The sequence below is a fragment of the Delphinapterus leucas genome, chromosome 9 (genome assembly GCF_059928025.1).
Source record: "Delphinapterus leucas isolate spDelLeu-1000000601 "Yukka" chromosome 9, BTC_Dleu_Yukka2, whole genome shotgun sequence".
In the NCBI taxonomy this organism is placed as follows: Eukaryota; Metazoa; Chordata; class Mammalia; order Artiodactyla; family Monodontidae; genus Delphinapterus; species Delphinapterus leucas.
Genome location: NC_143137.1, coordinates 52,206,586 through 52,222,953, shown reverse-complemented (window position 1 = coordinate 52,222,953; position 16,368 = coordinate 52,206,586).

The window sequence follows — 16,368 nt, the reverse complement described above, 5'->3', positions numbered from 1 at the left end:
GAATTGTTATATTCTGCCTTAAAGAGAAGCTGGTCATTTTATCAGAATGAGAATGTGACAATGTCAGCTGAGTAAAGGGAACTTGTAATAGCACATGGTGAGAAGAAAGGGTAACACTACTAGACAAAAGGAGTATTTTGGAAGAAAATAAAATATTTTGAAGCCACTGATCAATTATCTCAGTCTGCTTAATAGTTGTGCAATTGATCATCAGATCTATCCCACTGGTGAATACAGCTGGATTTTTAAGACATATTAAAATTTCAAATACTAAATATCCTTAAATATACTAGCTAGATAAAAAATGAAAACAAACTACCACTATCATGTTGATTTCAGTGAGAGATAGCATAATAGAAAGGTTGTCTCATTTTAAACATTAATGAACGCATACCATGTTTCACAAGGCTCCTACCTGGTTATTGTCTGGTCTAAATGTAGTATTTATGTCCTATATGATGTATTAGTTGGCTGTATTGTCAATTGATTGGTACATAAGGTACCATATAACTGCATAATGACATATTGACATATTCAGTTACAGTGAGTTATTTCTCACACATCACCTGCAATTTGTGTTACCTAATTGTTCAATTTAAAAACAGCCATGTTTCCATAAATGTATGGTTCTCATCACACAGTTTCAAAATAAGATACTAGGTACCAGCTGTGTACAACACTACTGGAAATATATGTAATGTCTATTTCTATACTGAAATAAATAATGTATGCATATTAAAATGGGTATATCAAATCTATGCACCTGAAACTCCATAATGGCAGGTCAACCTAAATTGGACAGAGAACTGATTCGGCATGAAACAAATGGGCCATATCTACATACTCAGTATGTGTACATATAGAACCAGAGCTTCCCACCAAGGTCACTGACCAGAGTCTGCTACGTGGAAGCTCTATTAGAACAAAGATTCACAGAACAGACAGAATATGTCATCAATTTCTACACAATATTGTGTATTCAATAATGATCCTATTACAGTTGAAGGTATCTAAAGAATTGTAGTACAATTGCTTTCTTCACATTAGGTTATCAGTGTAACTAACATCACTGAAATGTAGGCTTGTACTTACTGACAAATTTTAGCGATAAATCGTGAAGTAAATATTCATATTTTATGTACTTCATGGCAATGGACAGCAGGACACTCTGATTGACCACTCTTTGAAAACTCCAACATTTACCTTCCTTGAAAATAAAGTGAACTCTTCTATAAGTGGGGTGTGCATATGGGGAGACAACAGATGCACATACTTATTGTTTATTCTCTCTGGCAACTCATCCATTCAGAAAAGAAAGAAAAAAAAAAACTTCTCTCATGGTAGCATTCCTCTGTGACAGAAGTTTAGGAATTTAAAATGTAACTTCAGCCTCTCTAGTACCTGCTTTCTACTCTTACCTAGTCTGGTCTTATATCTAGTTTAGGCTCCCCAGCTTCTCCACATCGCCCTCACCTCTGCCACTGCCCACCCTCCTGCATGTCTGGACTGTTTCCTATGGTGTGAGTCACTTTGGAGCCATTATTTTTTCATTTGTCATTATTCAGAAGGAAACACACTTGTTCTTTTGTAGTTCTCAACACTCACTCATTCACCATATATGTATTTCATGACTGTTACGTGTCAGATACTTTTCTTGTCACTGGGAACACCTACGTAAACAAGAAACGTCTGACTTGTTCTAATGACAATTACAAATGTCACCATTCTACCAGATGTCACGGCAGTGGGGCTGGGTAGGAAGGGAAGAAGACAGGGGAAGTGATGAGTGGAACCAGAACCCCAGGCTCAAAGCTAAGGTGCTGGGGAAAATCAGGCAGTGGTAGAACATATGAAGCAGCCTCCACCCTTTGGATCCACTGAGTTGCCAGGTCAAATCTCTAGCACTCAGTGAAAATGAACTTCAGCAGTACCTTTACCCACCCTGGATTTCCAATGTCAAACATAATGCTTAATAGTAGATGTCAAACATCTCTTATTTTTAATTTTATCTTTAAACCACAGCCCAAGAAGGGACTGAGTCTTCAACTTCTTTTATAACTTTCCAAGCTACTCCATTCAGTTCCCCAGGCACAATGGGATATGACACACTTAACTAATTACATTTTTTTATCGGGCTTAGTTGAGAAAATGCTTGAACTCATCTAGTTTTACATTTATTTCAAGATCCTGAAGTTCTACCTGAAACAGAAATGTCTACTGAGTGCCTGGGTTTTGATAGTTTTTATACCAGGTCACATTTTATGCCTCATGGTTACTTGAATTGAGCTGACAGTTTTATATGTAACAGGAGATACATCCTATACCTAATTTGTGGACCTCCTTTGTTTTGGAATGGTCTGCACTCAACCTGCTATTAAGAACACATTGGTACCCAGAGAGATGAATGGCTTGAGAGCCACATTTTTTTCCCTTATTACAACAAACAACATTAGAAGTTGAGACACATGAAAAAACATTTGAAAATATGTGTATACCCATCTCTCCTGCAGGCAAAATGACTAGAAATGCCTTTAAAATGTCACGAGTGGGCCACTATTTACATTCCCCAAATCATGGGTGTTTTTAAGCCTATGACAAACTATATTTTGAGAAAGTTTTAGAAGCTACTATATTCAAAATTTATCGACAATTCAAACTTAGAATTTACATGTATGAAGTTTTCTAATTTGGGAGCACGATTAAGCCTATTGTTACTGTATTCTAACATTTTATGCTATTATACCAATAACTTACAATATATTGGGCAATAGTACTTCAGAACATTAAGTATTTGAGCTTCACACAATATCATTTAGCCAGAACATCCACGTCAAAAAGGGCACAAAAGAACTTTTCTGTTTTCTTCCTTAGATTAACTATATTAAGGTATAACTTACATTCAATAACATGCATCTATTTTATGTGTACGAGTTCTATACGTTTTGATAAATGTGTACAACCATGTGATCAGCTAATCAACACCCCAACCCGGATATGGAACATTTCCATCCCACCCAAAGTTCCCTCATACTTCTTTGCATTCAATCCGCCAATCCCCAGCCTCAAACTACGACTAATCCACTATTGCTGTAAATTAGTTTCCCCCGTTCTAGAATTTCATACACAGTAGTTCCTCCTTATCCAAAGTTTCGCTTTCTGTAGTTTCAGTTATCGGTGGTCAACTGGGGGTCCAAAAAATAATAAATGGAAAATTCCAGAAACACACAATTCATAAATTCTAAATTGTGCACCATCCTGAGTAGTGATGAAATCTCATGCCATCCTGCTCTTTCTCGCCCAGGACGTGAATCAACCCTTTGTGTAGCATATCCACGCTGTATATGCTATAATACAAAGGGTCCCCAACCCCCGGACCGCGGACCACTACCGCGGTTAGAAACCGGGCCTCATAGCAGAAGGCGAGTGGCAAGCGAGTGAAGCTTCACCTGCCGCTCGCCATCACTCGCACGACTGCGTGAACCATCCCCCGCCACCACCCATCCGTGGAAGAACTGTCTTCCACGAAACTGGTCCCTGGTGCCAAAAAGGTTGGGGACCACTGCTATAATACATGCCAACTAATATAGGGGAAAACATAGAATATATGGGGTTCAGAACTATCCACAGTTTCAGGCATCCACTGGGGGTCTTGGAATGCATCCCCCCACGGATAACGGGACTACTATAAAAGCACTCAGGTAGCACATATGCTTAAGTATGGTTACTTTTACTCAACATAATATTGTTGAGATTCATCCATGTTTTTGTCCATAGTTTGTATCCATAGTTTATTCCTTTTTGTTGCCTAGTGGTATTCCATTATATGCTATGCCACAATTTGTTTATCCATTCACCTGTTGATAGACATTGCAGAAAGATATTTTTAGTGGCAGTCTGTCATTGTTCTCACCACGGCTGTGTGCAAATGCATGCATGTGTGTGGTAATGGTGTGTGTGTGTGTGTTGTAATGGTGTGTGTGTGGGTGGGTGTTTTTTTGTGTGGAGTCTGACAGGCAATGTCTTTGGTCATGTATAAGCTAGAGGGAGAGTGCAGGAGAGGAAGGACTATTTCTAATTACTCTAACTTTGGAGTTTCTCCCCCAAATTAGGCTTCTTGGGAAATTCTCCAAACACTGATTTGCTTATATAAACTAAGAAGCCTTTTTTCATTTTAAAGTTTTACTAATGGTGGTTCAGGAGAGCAGCAGTGGATGACTGTGGGCCAGAAGCAAAGCTTGATATGCACTAAGTTCTAACACAGTGGTCCCTGGATGACCACCCCTGACTCCCTTCTGACATGGTCACTGGAAAGCATGACTTATTGCAAAGACCACAGAGCTTCTCCACTACACAAAAGAAGATATAGTATATATGAGCCATAAAAAGAAGGAAATTCTGTCATTTACAACAACACAGATGGACCTGGAGGGTATTATGCTAAGTGAAACAGTCAGACAGAGAAAGACAAATACTGTTATCATTTATAAGTGGAATCTAAAAAAGTAAAACAAACGAATAAATATAACAAAACAGAAACAGACTACTAGATATAGAGAACAAACTACTGGTTACCTGTGGGGAGAGGGAAGGAGGGAGGGGCAAGATAGGAGTAGGAGATTAGGAGGTACAAACTACTATGTATAAAATAAATAAGCTACAAGGATATATTGTACAGCACATGGAATATAGCCAATATCGTATAATAACTTTAAAGGGAGCATAATCTATAAAAATTTTGAATCACTGTATTGTTCACCTGAAACTAATATAATACTGTAAATCGACTATACCTCAATTAAAAAAAATTAAGTGGACCAAGGGAACATGACAGGGTCACCAGAGGCATCTGCTGCACTTACCTTAACAGACATTGACCATATTATCTCTGCCTTTGCACTTAATCCACATACTGTAGTTAATAATACTTGCGAAATACTCAAAACTAAGCACAAAGACAACACCTTCAATTGACCATGAGCGACTACAGAGACCCAGAGCAGCTACAAAGATAGTGAACAACTGCCATCACCATCTGTTGGCAGCAATCAAATTGCTGTGCCTTTACTCTGCAGAGTAGCTCCATTTGGATTAGGAAAAGTTCATAAATGGAAGTTTGTAAGCAGAGGAACTTCTGTAATTCTTATTGCACAGGCTTTTTTGTGAGGCATAAATAACCTAATTCATGGGAAAGTACTTTGTCTCTTATAAGACATTATATAAATGTTAGTTTTATACAAATTTTAGGGAGGGTTTAAAGCCTCATCTCTCTTCCTAGCCCAGATTCAAAGGCCCACTGTAGCCAGATACCCAGCAGGTGACCTAGAGTTTACAGAATGCTGTTCTTATTTTTTGCCTCTCCTTGAAACATCCATTCTGTGATTTCCACCTGCTAAGAGTCAAAGTCCCGCGGAGATGTCACCCAAGAAAACAGATCGTTTCCTTCCCTGTGTGCCCTGTGCATCGTCACTAAGACAGCACTTACCACATTACGCTGTGCTTCATTTTAAACATTTCTCTGGCCTCACTCAACAGTGAACTTCTTGGAAGCAAGGACTGTATCTGATTCCTCTTTGTATGCCTAGCATGTAGCATTATATTTGGCACATAGTATGCATTCGATAAATGTTTGTTGAAATTGTTGAATTAATTTGCCATCAAATAACAACAGCCTCCTTCCTATTTAGCTGTGTCTCACAGCAAGCAGCCGGGCCCAGCAGGGTGGAATAGATGAAGGGAATTCATGTAAAATCAATTTCTTTGAGAAGAAAATGTACTGTATTCAATGAAATTATTGTTTCAGCTTTTTTGTACATAGCTTCAGAGCTGTACATGATCATAATTTTATGTCAAATATCAAGTCCCTTAAGTCATGTGGAGATATATTACTTTTTGGACACACTACATCACTGTAAATACAATACTAGCAATCCTGCAGGAACTAAATCCTGGAATCATAGAAAGTGAAATACTAACAATTCGCCTGGTAATGGCTAGGTCTTACACAATTAACAACAAAACAACAAAAACAGAAACTCCTACAAACTTGTAGATACTTAGATAATGCACATACTCATAAAATGATCAATTTTAAGATAATGAAAGATATCTCTTCCCAAAAAAGAGAAAACCACATGCCTCGTTTGGAAATCAGTAGGCTCCATTCCAATTTAAAGATCGCAGACCAGAAGACCACTTGGGATGTCTTCAGTGAGAGCCTTTCCTATTTTTCTGAAACTAAAGAGGAACACTCAGGATCTGTCAAGCCATGGATCAGAATAATATGTAATCTTGACTGTGTGATAACACCTCTAAACTGGAGAAAGGCCTTGTTGAAATGAAGCAGCCTAATTGACTTAGAATGCCATCCAAGTGTAGCTAGTTTAATGTAGCCAGGCTATAGATTATGCTTTCTTCCCAGGAGATGAAAACAACTGCCAAGTAGAATTTAGAAAACTTAAAAAAAAATGTCCTTTGAAGTTCAGTGATGGTCTGCTCTGCACAAATATCTAGGATTTGGCTAGCTCATGCAATATCGTTTAAATACAAGCAAAGTCAAGGGCTACGGAGCAAAGAGTTGTCCCACCTGACACAGAGTTGGGACCCCCCACCTCCCCACCTTCATCAGGTGCTCAGAATCCAAGGTCCTCTGCTGAGGTGGGGTCAATGGGAAGCTACTGCTCCCTGCTCACTTCACTCCATCTTCCAAACCTTCCTACACAATCTGCCGACCTTGCTCACACCCCAGTCCCTTCCAACGTACAGCTACTGGGCACGCTATTCTCAAGCTGGCATTTACTAATGTGCTACTGCCTCAAAGATAACATCTATGTTTAACAGAGGTTTTTCTGGAGACCATGATGAGTCATTCCAATGGTGGAAACTGACAGGTCCATGTCGAGCCTGTGAGGAAGTTATTTTCCGACAGTCCTTTTAGCACCTCCTGGGTCACACCATAAACAGTCTGTCCCTCTCCCTTCTCCCAGGGGAGGACCTCTTGATCAGCCAACAGCAGGATGAAGGTTCCCAGGTCTTGATGACTTTCTGGGAGCACTTTGGGGGCTCCTATAATACTGACCCCATTTCCTTGTCCTGAGTCTCCTTATTACTTTCCTCCCATGCTCCCTGTAAACCATTCATGAGGAGATAGTGAAATAGCTCCTGAAAGCTTGTTAATAAGTTACTGTCATGAGTCTGCCAGTAAAATTGACATGTAATAGTTTGTTGTTGTTGTTGCTGTTATTTTCGTAAAGTAGCATGAGGAATGATTTGGGGACAAGGGATACAGACTCCCTCATTTTCCCAGAGGGAAAAAAAGGAATTTATTTCCTTGAAAATAGAACTATTTAGAAAATGTTATCCAAAAAACAGAAAGAAATTTTGGAGGAGGGATTATCCCTTTTTTTTGGGGGGGGGGGAGGAGGGATTATCCCTTTTTTTCTCCCTGAAATCCTATAACTGAAAAGTTGTAGCTCACTCACCGCTCTGGTCCTGTTCTTTGCATCTATTTAAAATCTATCTTCTTTTCTCTTTCTCTCCAACTGCGTCTGCTTTCTCCATGTCATCTTTTAGAACTTCCTGGAAAAGTCAGATGGGATATGGAGTTCTGGGACCAGGAGGAATAAGTGTACCCTTTACAGAATGTTCGCTCAGGCCCAAGGCCCAACACATGTGCCCCTTCCACAAAACAGGTGGGCCTTGCTTTGCCTGTGGTTAGAAGAATGCTGAAAAGAATGTCTGTAAATGTGTAATTAAAGAGATTAGAAACACCCCAAACTCAAACACAGAGAAACAGTTAACCCCCTCAGGGAAAAAGAACTCTGTGATTGCTTTTTGCTGAACTGAAACTAACCAACTGCATTCTAACCTTTCAGGAAAAAGACTAAATAGAAGACATATAGTCAACACAAACGTGGAAGGAAAAATGAGACGTGAAGAAACCCTAAGACCCCAAGCGGACACCGTTTCCCAGCACTTTCCAGGTGAGGAATACTCTGCATGTGACCAAGAGGTGCATATCCAGCTAGCTGGGTGGTGGGAATTGATTTATCAAGCCTTACACTGGCCTGGAATAAATACTTCCCTTTTTCTCTGAAGCCATGACCTCAAATATTCATTTGATAATAAAATTGAATTTTCTAGGTCCCTCAATACCAGGAAAGTAGATGATCTGGATAAGAGACAGGCATTCTATCATTGGAAAAAGTTACCACTCCTTGAGTACTAGTAAGTTAGCCATAGGGTTTATACAACTTCCCATGCAAGCTGGGTTGATTTACATCTATCACCATGATACTGTGACTGTGTTCACATAGTTCACAGCTGAGTACCACACACCTATAACTTCCCCAACAAATAAAAATAGCTATCATTTAACTCATTCTTACCATATGCCAGACATTCTCTAAGCAATTTATATATACATCAATATATTTTACCCTCACAACAGCCCTATACGGTAGGAATTATTATTAGCCCCATTTTACAGATAAGGAAAATGAGGAACTTGCTTATGATTACACAGCTGGTGAGTGGCAGAGTCTGGCTCCCAATCCTGTGTCTTTAAGCCCTATACGATGCTCCCTTCTAAAGTGGTCTGTGCCCCAGTAGACCTTGTCTGGGCCTCTAGCCAGTCTACCCAGGTGATGCCTCATTAAGTTAGGCAGCAGAATTTTTAAATAAAGTGCAATTTATTAAGTTTTGAATGAATATTTTAACTGATATGTAGCAAATAAAACTTTTTCACATGTTTCACTTGGTAATATTTGATACTTATTCAAGAATATATGTAGCATTGTAAGTTATAAGCGTAATCATCAAATGAGTATCTGTGAATTCCCACACCAACTTAACTACACCATAACCTTCACCATTGCATCCACCTGCTTGCTACATCTAGATCCTATCCTCAAATCCATAGTGAAGAAATCACTATGCTAAATTTTATGCTTATGGTTCCTATCTTTCTTATTATGGTTTTACCATATATGTGTATATGTATTTATCAAATTTATGTACATATACATGTTTCTGAGCTCCATGAAAACAGAATTGCATTTTTCCAAACTTATTTCCAAGTTTCATCCATGTTGTTACACATATTTGTAATACATTCAGTTCACTGATTTCCCATAACTGTTCCCCAGTCTAAAAGTTAAGTTATAGGAGATTTAAAAACAAGTTTACTCCTGTATAGAGATTCTACAATGGAGGTATAACTTGAGCTGATTCTTAAAGGTAGTTGGTTTGCTGGAATGGAAAGGAGGAAGGTGAACATTTGAGGAAGAGAAGAGGACCATGAGAAAAGTACAAAGGCAGGAACATTCAAGACATGTTCAGGTGAAAACACATGTTTTGCTTACAACAATATATTGAGGCCAATGAAAGATTGCTATCCAAGGAGACTGAGAAGGTACAGAGAGATGGGAGGAAAACAGGGAATGTTTGATGTTTTAGGAGCAAAGAGAGGTATGGCTCAAAAAATAAAGGAGATGATCAACTGAGCTGAAAACTGCTGAGGAGAGAAAACTTCCCCTTGGATTTTTTAACACCATCATCAAGCCATCTATTTAACATTCAGTTCATCTAATGCCTCCTGTTCTAATTCCATGGTCACCCAATCACTGTCTGATTAAGAACTGATTTTCCATGTAACTCTGCTGGTGGAGGGAGAATTCATCAAGAACAGGACTTCAAGTATTTCTAGCCCTTCTGTTAAGATATCTTATGATAAATTAATAAAGCAGTTTCTGAATACGAGTTTGCATCCCATATGTGACTACAGGGGTGTATTAGTCTGCTTAGGTTGCTGTAACAAAATATCATAGTCTGGTTGGCTTAAGAAACAGACATTTATTTCTCACAGTTCTGGAGGCTGGGAAGCCCAAGATCAAGGTACCAACCAATTCAGTTCCTGACGAGAGCTCTCTTGCTGGCTTCCAGCCTTTTCTCTGTGTCCTCCCATGCTAGAGAGAAAGCAATCTCTCTCTTCCTCTTTTTTTAAAGCCCCTAATCCCATCATGAGGGCTTCACCCTTTGTGACCTCATCTAATGCTAATTACTTCCCCAATGTCCCTTCTCCAATACCATCATATTGGGGGTTAGGGCTTCCACATATGAATTTTAGGAGAATACATATCAATCCCCAACAGGGAGAAATGTGGGTGTTCCCATGTGGCTATGACAGTTTCTTGTAACAAAAATAACACTGCTTACTGGTAAGAAAATCACAGATTACAAAATTTCAGTTTCCTTTTCTTGACTCTAATAATGCTTCTTTTAAAACTAAAAATCAACTGTAAGGTCTAACTATTTATTTCCTTAATGAAATGTATTCTTCTTGGTTTCAGCAATCGGTCAGCAAACTTTACTTCAAAATAAACAATCTAGTTTTCAGAATATGTGCTCCCATAATCACACATCACTATGCTCGTTCTAATTCTTGACTTCGTTAAAAGGATGTAATATCACCCATGTCTTGGTTTCCAAATAACTTCTCCCACTAAAAAGAACGATGAGTCCTTGGAAAAATGGCTGAATCCCAAGGCTGGAATCCAAAATGCATCTGGAACAACTTCTTATGCCAGAAAAAAGAAAGTACTCAAAAAATTATGATATTTACCAGAAGTTACAGCCAGCTTGATGGGACTCAAGTCAAATCTAGGATAATTTTATCATCAAAATAAATACAACAAAAACCTGCACACAGATGTTTATAGCAGCTTTATTCATAACTGCCAAAACTTGGAAGCAACCAAGATATCCTTCAGTAAGTAAATGGATAAATAAACTGTAGAACACCCAGAAAATGTAATACTACTCAGGACTAAGAAGAAATAAGCATGTTGATAAATTGTCTATATTACCCAAAAGCTATTTACAGATTAAATGCAATCCCTATCAAAATTCCAAAGATATTTACAACAGAAATAAAACAAACAATCATAACATTTGTACAGAATGACAAAAGACCCCAAACAGCCAAAGCAGTCTTGAGAGTGAAGAACAAAGGTGGAGGCATCTCACTCCCTGACTTCAAAGCTATAGTAATCAGAATAGTATGGTATTGGCATAAAAACAGACACATAGATTAATGGAGCAAAACAGAGAGCCCAGAAGTCAACAACACATATATGGTCAACTAAATTATAACAAAGGAGCCAAGAATATACAATGGCGAAAGGACAGTCTCTTCAATAAATGGTGCTGGGAAATTGGACAGCCACATGCAAAGGAATAAAACTAGACTACTATCTTACACCATACACAAAAATCAACTTAAAATGGATTAAAAACTTGAATGTAAGACCTGAAAACATAAAACTCCTAGAAGAAAACTTAAGGGATAAGCTCCTAGACATTGGTGTTTGTGATAATTTTTTAGATTTGACACCAAAAGCAAAGGTAACAAAAGCAAAAATAAAACAGTGGGACACATCAAACTAAAAAGCTTCTGTACAGCAAAGGAAACCATCAACAAAATAAAAAGGCAACCTACTAAACTGGAGAAAATATGTATAAACCATATATCGTATACAAGATTAATACTCAAAATATATAAAGAACTCATACAAATTGATAGCAAAAAACAAATAGTCCAACTTAAAAATGGGCAGAAGATTTGAATAGACATATTTCCAAAGAAGATATACAGATGGCTAACAGGCATATGAAAAGATGCTCAACATCACCAATCATCAGGAAGATGCAAATCAAATGACAATATCTCACCTCACACCTGTCAGAATAGCTATTATCAAAAACACAAGAAATAACAAGTGTTGTTGAGAATGTGGAGAAAAGGGAATCTTCATGCACTGCTGATGGAAATATAAATTGGTGCTGCCACTATGGAAAACAATAGGAAGGAGCCTCAAAAAATTAAAAATACTACCATATGATCCATCAATCTCACTTCTGGGTATATATTAAAAAAATGGAATTAATATCTTGAAAAGATATCTGCACCCCCATGTGCATTGCAGCATTATTCACAATAGCGAAGACATGGATACAATGGATGAATTGCACCAGGTGTCCACCAGTGGATGAATGGATAAAGATATATACGCATCAGGCTTTCCTGGGGGCACAGTGGTTAAGAATCCGCCTGCCAATGCAGGGGACACGGGTTCGAGCCCTGGTCTGGGAAGATCCCACATGCTGCAGAGCAACTAAGCCCATGTGCCACAGCTACTGAGCCTGTGCTCTAGAGCCCGTGAGTCACAACTACTGAGCCCACAGGCCACAACCACTGAAGCATGCGCGCCTAGAGCCCATGCTCTGCGACGAGAAGCCACCGCAATGAGAAGCCTGCACACCACAACAAAGAGTAGCCCCCGCTCGCCACAACTAGAGAAAGCCCACGCACAGCAACAAAGACCCAACACAGCCAAAAATAAATAAATAAATAAATTTATAATGAAAGAAAGATATAGGTATGTATATACACAATGGAATATTATTCAGCCATAAAAAAGGAAATCCTGCCTTTGCAGCAACATGGATGGAGCTTGAGGGCATTATGCTAAGCGAAATAAGTCAGAGAAGGACAAATACTGTGTGTTCTCACTTATAAGTGGAATCTAAAAAAAGCCAAACTCATAGAAATAGAGAGTAGAACAGTGGTTGGCAGAGGCTGGGTGGTGGGATAAATGGGAGATGTTGGTTAAAGTGTACAAACTTCCAGCTGTAAGATTAGTATCAATAAGTTCTAACGAGCTAATATACAGCATGGTGATTATAATTAACAATACTGTATTAGATACATGAAAGTTGGTAAGAGGGTTCGTCTTAAATGTGAGTACCACAAAAAAGAGAAAATGGTAATGATGTGACGGGATGAAGATGTCAGTAAACTTCATTGTTGTAATCATTTCACAGTATATACAAATGTCAAATCATCAGGTTGTACACCTTAAACTTACCTATGTTACATATCAATAATATCTCAATAATCCTGGGGAAAATCTATAATTTTTAAAAAGTTTAAAAAAATAAAATTGTCAAAAAAACATACTTTCAAATAGTTCAGAAAAAATATCAAGATACATAGAGAGAGGAAACAATAAAGCAAATGTGACAAAATGTTAAAAATTGTTAAATGTAGACAAAGAGTATAATTGAGTTCTATCACCTTTCTGTAAGATTTAAATTATTTCCAAACAAAAATTAGAGAAAGAGAAGGAAAGTTCCCAATCCCAGAACTATAGAATCAGTAAACCTAGAAGTTCTTACTTAATTGATTCGGGGTGAAACCTGGATTTAGGATTTTTTAAAACTCTCCCAGTGATTCAAAAGCACAACCAGACTTGAAAATCATGAAACTAAAGGAACTTACTTTCACCTGTAAAATGTTTCCACGATATGGTACATTGAGTGTAAGCCTTAAATCTTCCCCCCAGCTTTTTTAATGAGATCAAATTTCATCAGTATAATCAATAATAAATATGGATATATTATAACAATAAGGCAAATATCACAAAAGGCATTTCTGGGGTTCACTTTATACATGAAATCCAGGGTCTCTGCCCACCTGGCATCTGTGAGTCTTCCCACGCCTTCTGTAGGGTCACACATACAAGCTAAACACTGAAGTTAGATGCTCTGTGTACTGAATTTCATTCCCCGGGGAAGAAAACTGTCCTTCCTTGAAGCTGTGTAACAAGACCCCTTCTTCCTAAGCATGATAGATAATCCCGAAACAACCAACTGCAGACAACCTAGTGAGTAATGAACTTGAGCAGGGCAGTAGAGGACTGCATGATTTACATTCATTAAAACTAATTAAAACCACAAGCAGATACTAAAAGCTAGTGACTTTTATAATCAACAATTATTGGACTACACCACAAACTACTTCTAACAGCTCTTTTAAAAACTTTCCTATCTAAACAGTTAACTCTTTCTATCCCACAGTCTAGACTGGAGTTTAGTGTTGGATTTTGCATTCTGCCAGGGAGGTTATTTTATTATTCTGGAACAGAGACTCCAAGGATCATGACATTTATCTCCACTGTAAAATGTAAACAGTCTAAGCAGACATTTATGACTTTATCTGATCCAAGGGAGATGTGGTGTCCTCATACATCTCTTCCTTCTTTCCACAAATATTTGTCAAAAACCTACTCTGAAAAATACAATACAGGTATTTCTGTAATCTGAGAACCATGGTATTTAAAAGTTACACAGATTAAAAGTTTGACCTCCAAGGTGAAGCCATCTGTGAGTACAGTTAGATCTACTTTTTACTCAATGCTTCAAAGTAAAGCTCTGACGTAATCTCTAACTCAACAGTATAATCAATCCTCAAGAGAGGTTCTTTGACTAGACAATAAACAGCACTTCCATCCAACTCCAAGATCTTTAATAAATGTTGCAACATTTATAAAGTCAAATGGTGCATTCCAGCAAAAAAAACTGGGTGACACCATGGATCAGTTTTTAATTCAGTATTCAGTGATTATAATTCTGTATCTTTTAAATAGATATTCAGAGAGTGGTACAAGTGCTACACTGCAGTACTCGTAAGAAATAAAGTAGAAAGACAGTTAAAGAAGAGAACCAAGTTCTTGGAGTTTATCAGAAGTGTTGAACAAACTGTGTTATAATTTACCACAAGTTGGACCACACACTAACTGAGGTATGAACTGTCATAACTCTATGCCTTGACACATCACATTTCTCAACTGGGAAAACCTTTTCCTTCCTCCTCCTGAGAAAAAAAAAAGAATCCGTCCTAAATGAAGTGAAGCCTTTTTATTTAAGTTGCACTTCAATCTAGTAACTCGCATTATATTTAGTGTTTTTAGTTTGTGATTTTAATTTGATTGTTTGGTTTTGTTTTTTAGGAGTCCATGTCACCCATGTATTATTAATTCCTTCAGGACTGGACTGGGTTATATTAATTTTTATAGCCCCAACTGCCTAGCAAAGTGCTTGGCACAGTGTATGGCCCCAAAATATATTAACCAAATTTGAACGAAACCGAAAGGAATACTATCATTCTGAATTACTATGATATACAACCCACTGCTTTTATTAATTAACTAGTTTAAATTTATTAATTTTTAGTAAACAAATACTTTTTTATTGAAGTATAAATGAACTACAACACTATGTCATTTCCAGGTGCATAACATAGTGATTCAGTATTTCTGTACACTACAAAATGATCATCACAATCAGTCCAGATAACACCTGTTACCATACAAAGTTATTACAATATTATTGACTATATTCTCCATGCTGTACATTTCATCCCTAAGACTCATTTTTTCTGTAACTAAAAGTTTGTACCTCTTGATCTGCCTCACCTATTTCACTGATCACAGATATAGAGAACAAACAGATGGTTGCCAGAGGGAAGGGGTTTGTTTATTTTTGCTTTTGTTTCCCCCTTGCCTGAGAGGACAGATCCAAAAGAAATATCGGCTAAGACTAATGTCAAAAAGTATACATCCTATGTTTTCTTCTAGGAGTTTTGTGGTTTGAGGTCTTACATTTGAGTTTTTAATCCATTTTTACTTTATTTTTGTGTATAGTGTGAGAAAGTGGTTAATTATTTTGCATGCAGCTTTTCAGTTTTCCCAGCACTATTTTTTTTAACTTTTTATTTTATATTGGAGTACAGTTGATTAACAACGTTGTGTTGATTTCAGGTGTACAGCAAAGTGATTCAGTTATACATATACATGTATCTATTCTTTTTCAAATTCTTTTCCCATTTAGGTTGTTACATAATATGGAGCAGAGTTCTCTGTGCTATATAGTAGGTCCTTGTTGGTTATCCATTAAATATAGCAGTGTGTACACGTCAATCCCAAACTCCCTAACTATACCGCCCCCCCACTCTTCCCCCTGGTAACCATGAATTTGTTCTCTAAGTCTGTGAGTCTGTTTCTCTTTTGTAATTAAGTTCATTTGTATCATTTTTTTAGATTCCCCATTTTGTTCATTGTTTTCTGGTTGCTTTTGTAGTTCTTGTTCGTTAGCTTCTTCTTTTGCTCTCTTCCCTTGTGATTTGATAACTATCTTTAGTATTATGTTTGAATTCCATTTTCCTTTTGTGTGTGTGTCTATTATAGACTTCTGGTTTATAGTTACCAGGAAGTTTATATATAATGCTAGATAGATAGATGATAGACAGATAGATAGATAAATAGATGTAGATAGATGATTATTTTAAGTTGACGACATCTTAAGTTCAAATGCATTCTAGCAACTCTGAATTTTTACTCCTGCCACCCATGTTTAATATCTTTGACTTCATATTTTACATCTTTTGGTTTTGTGTATCCCTTACCTACTTATTGTGGATGTAGATGATTTTACTACTTTTGTCTTTTAATCTTCCTACTAGCTTTATAAGTG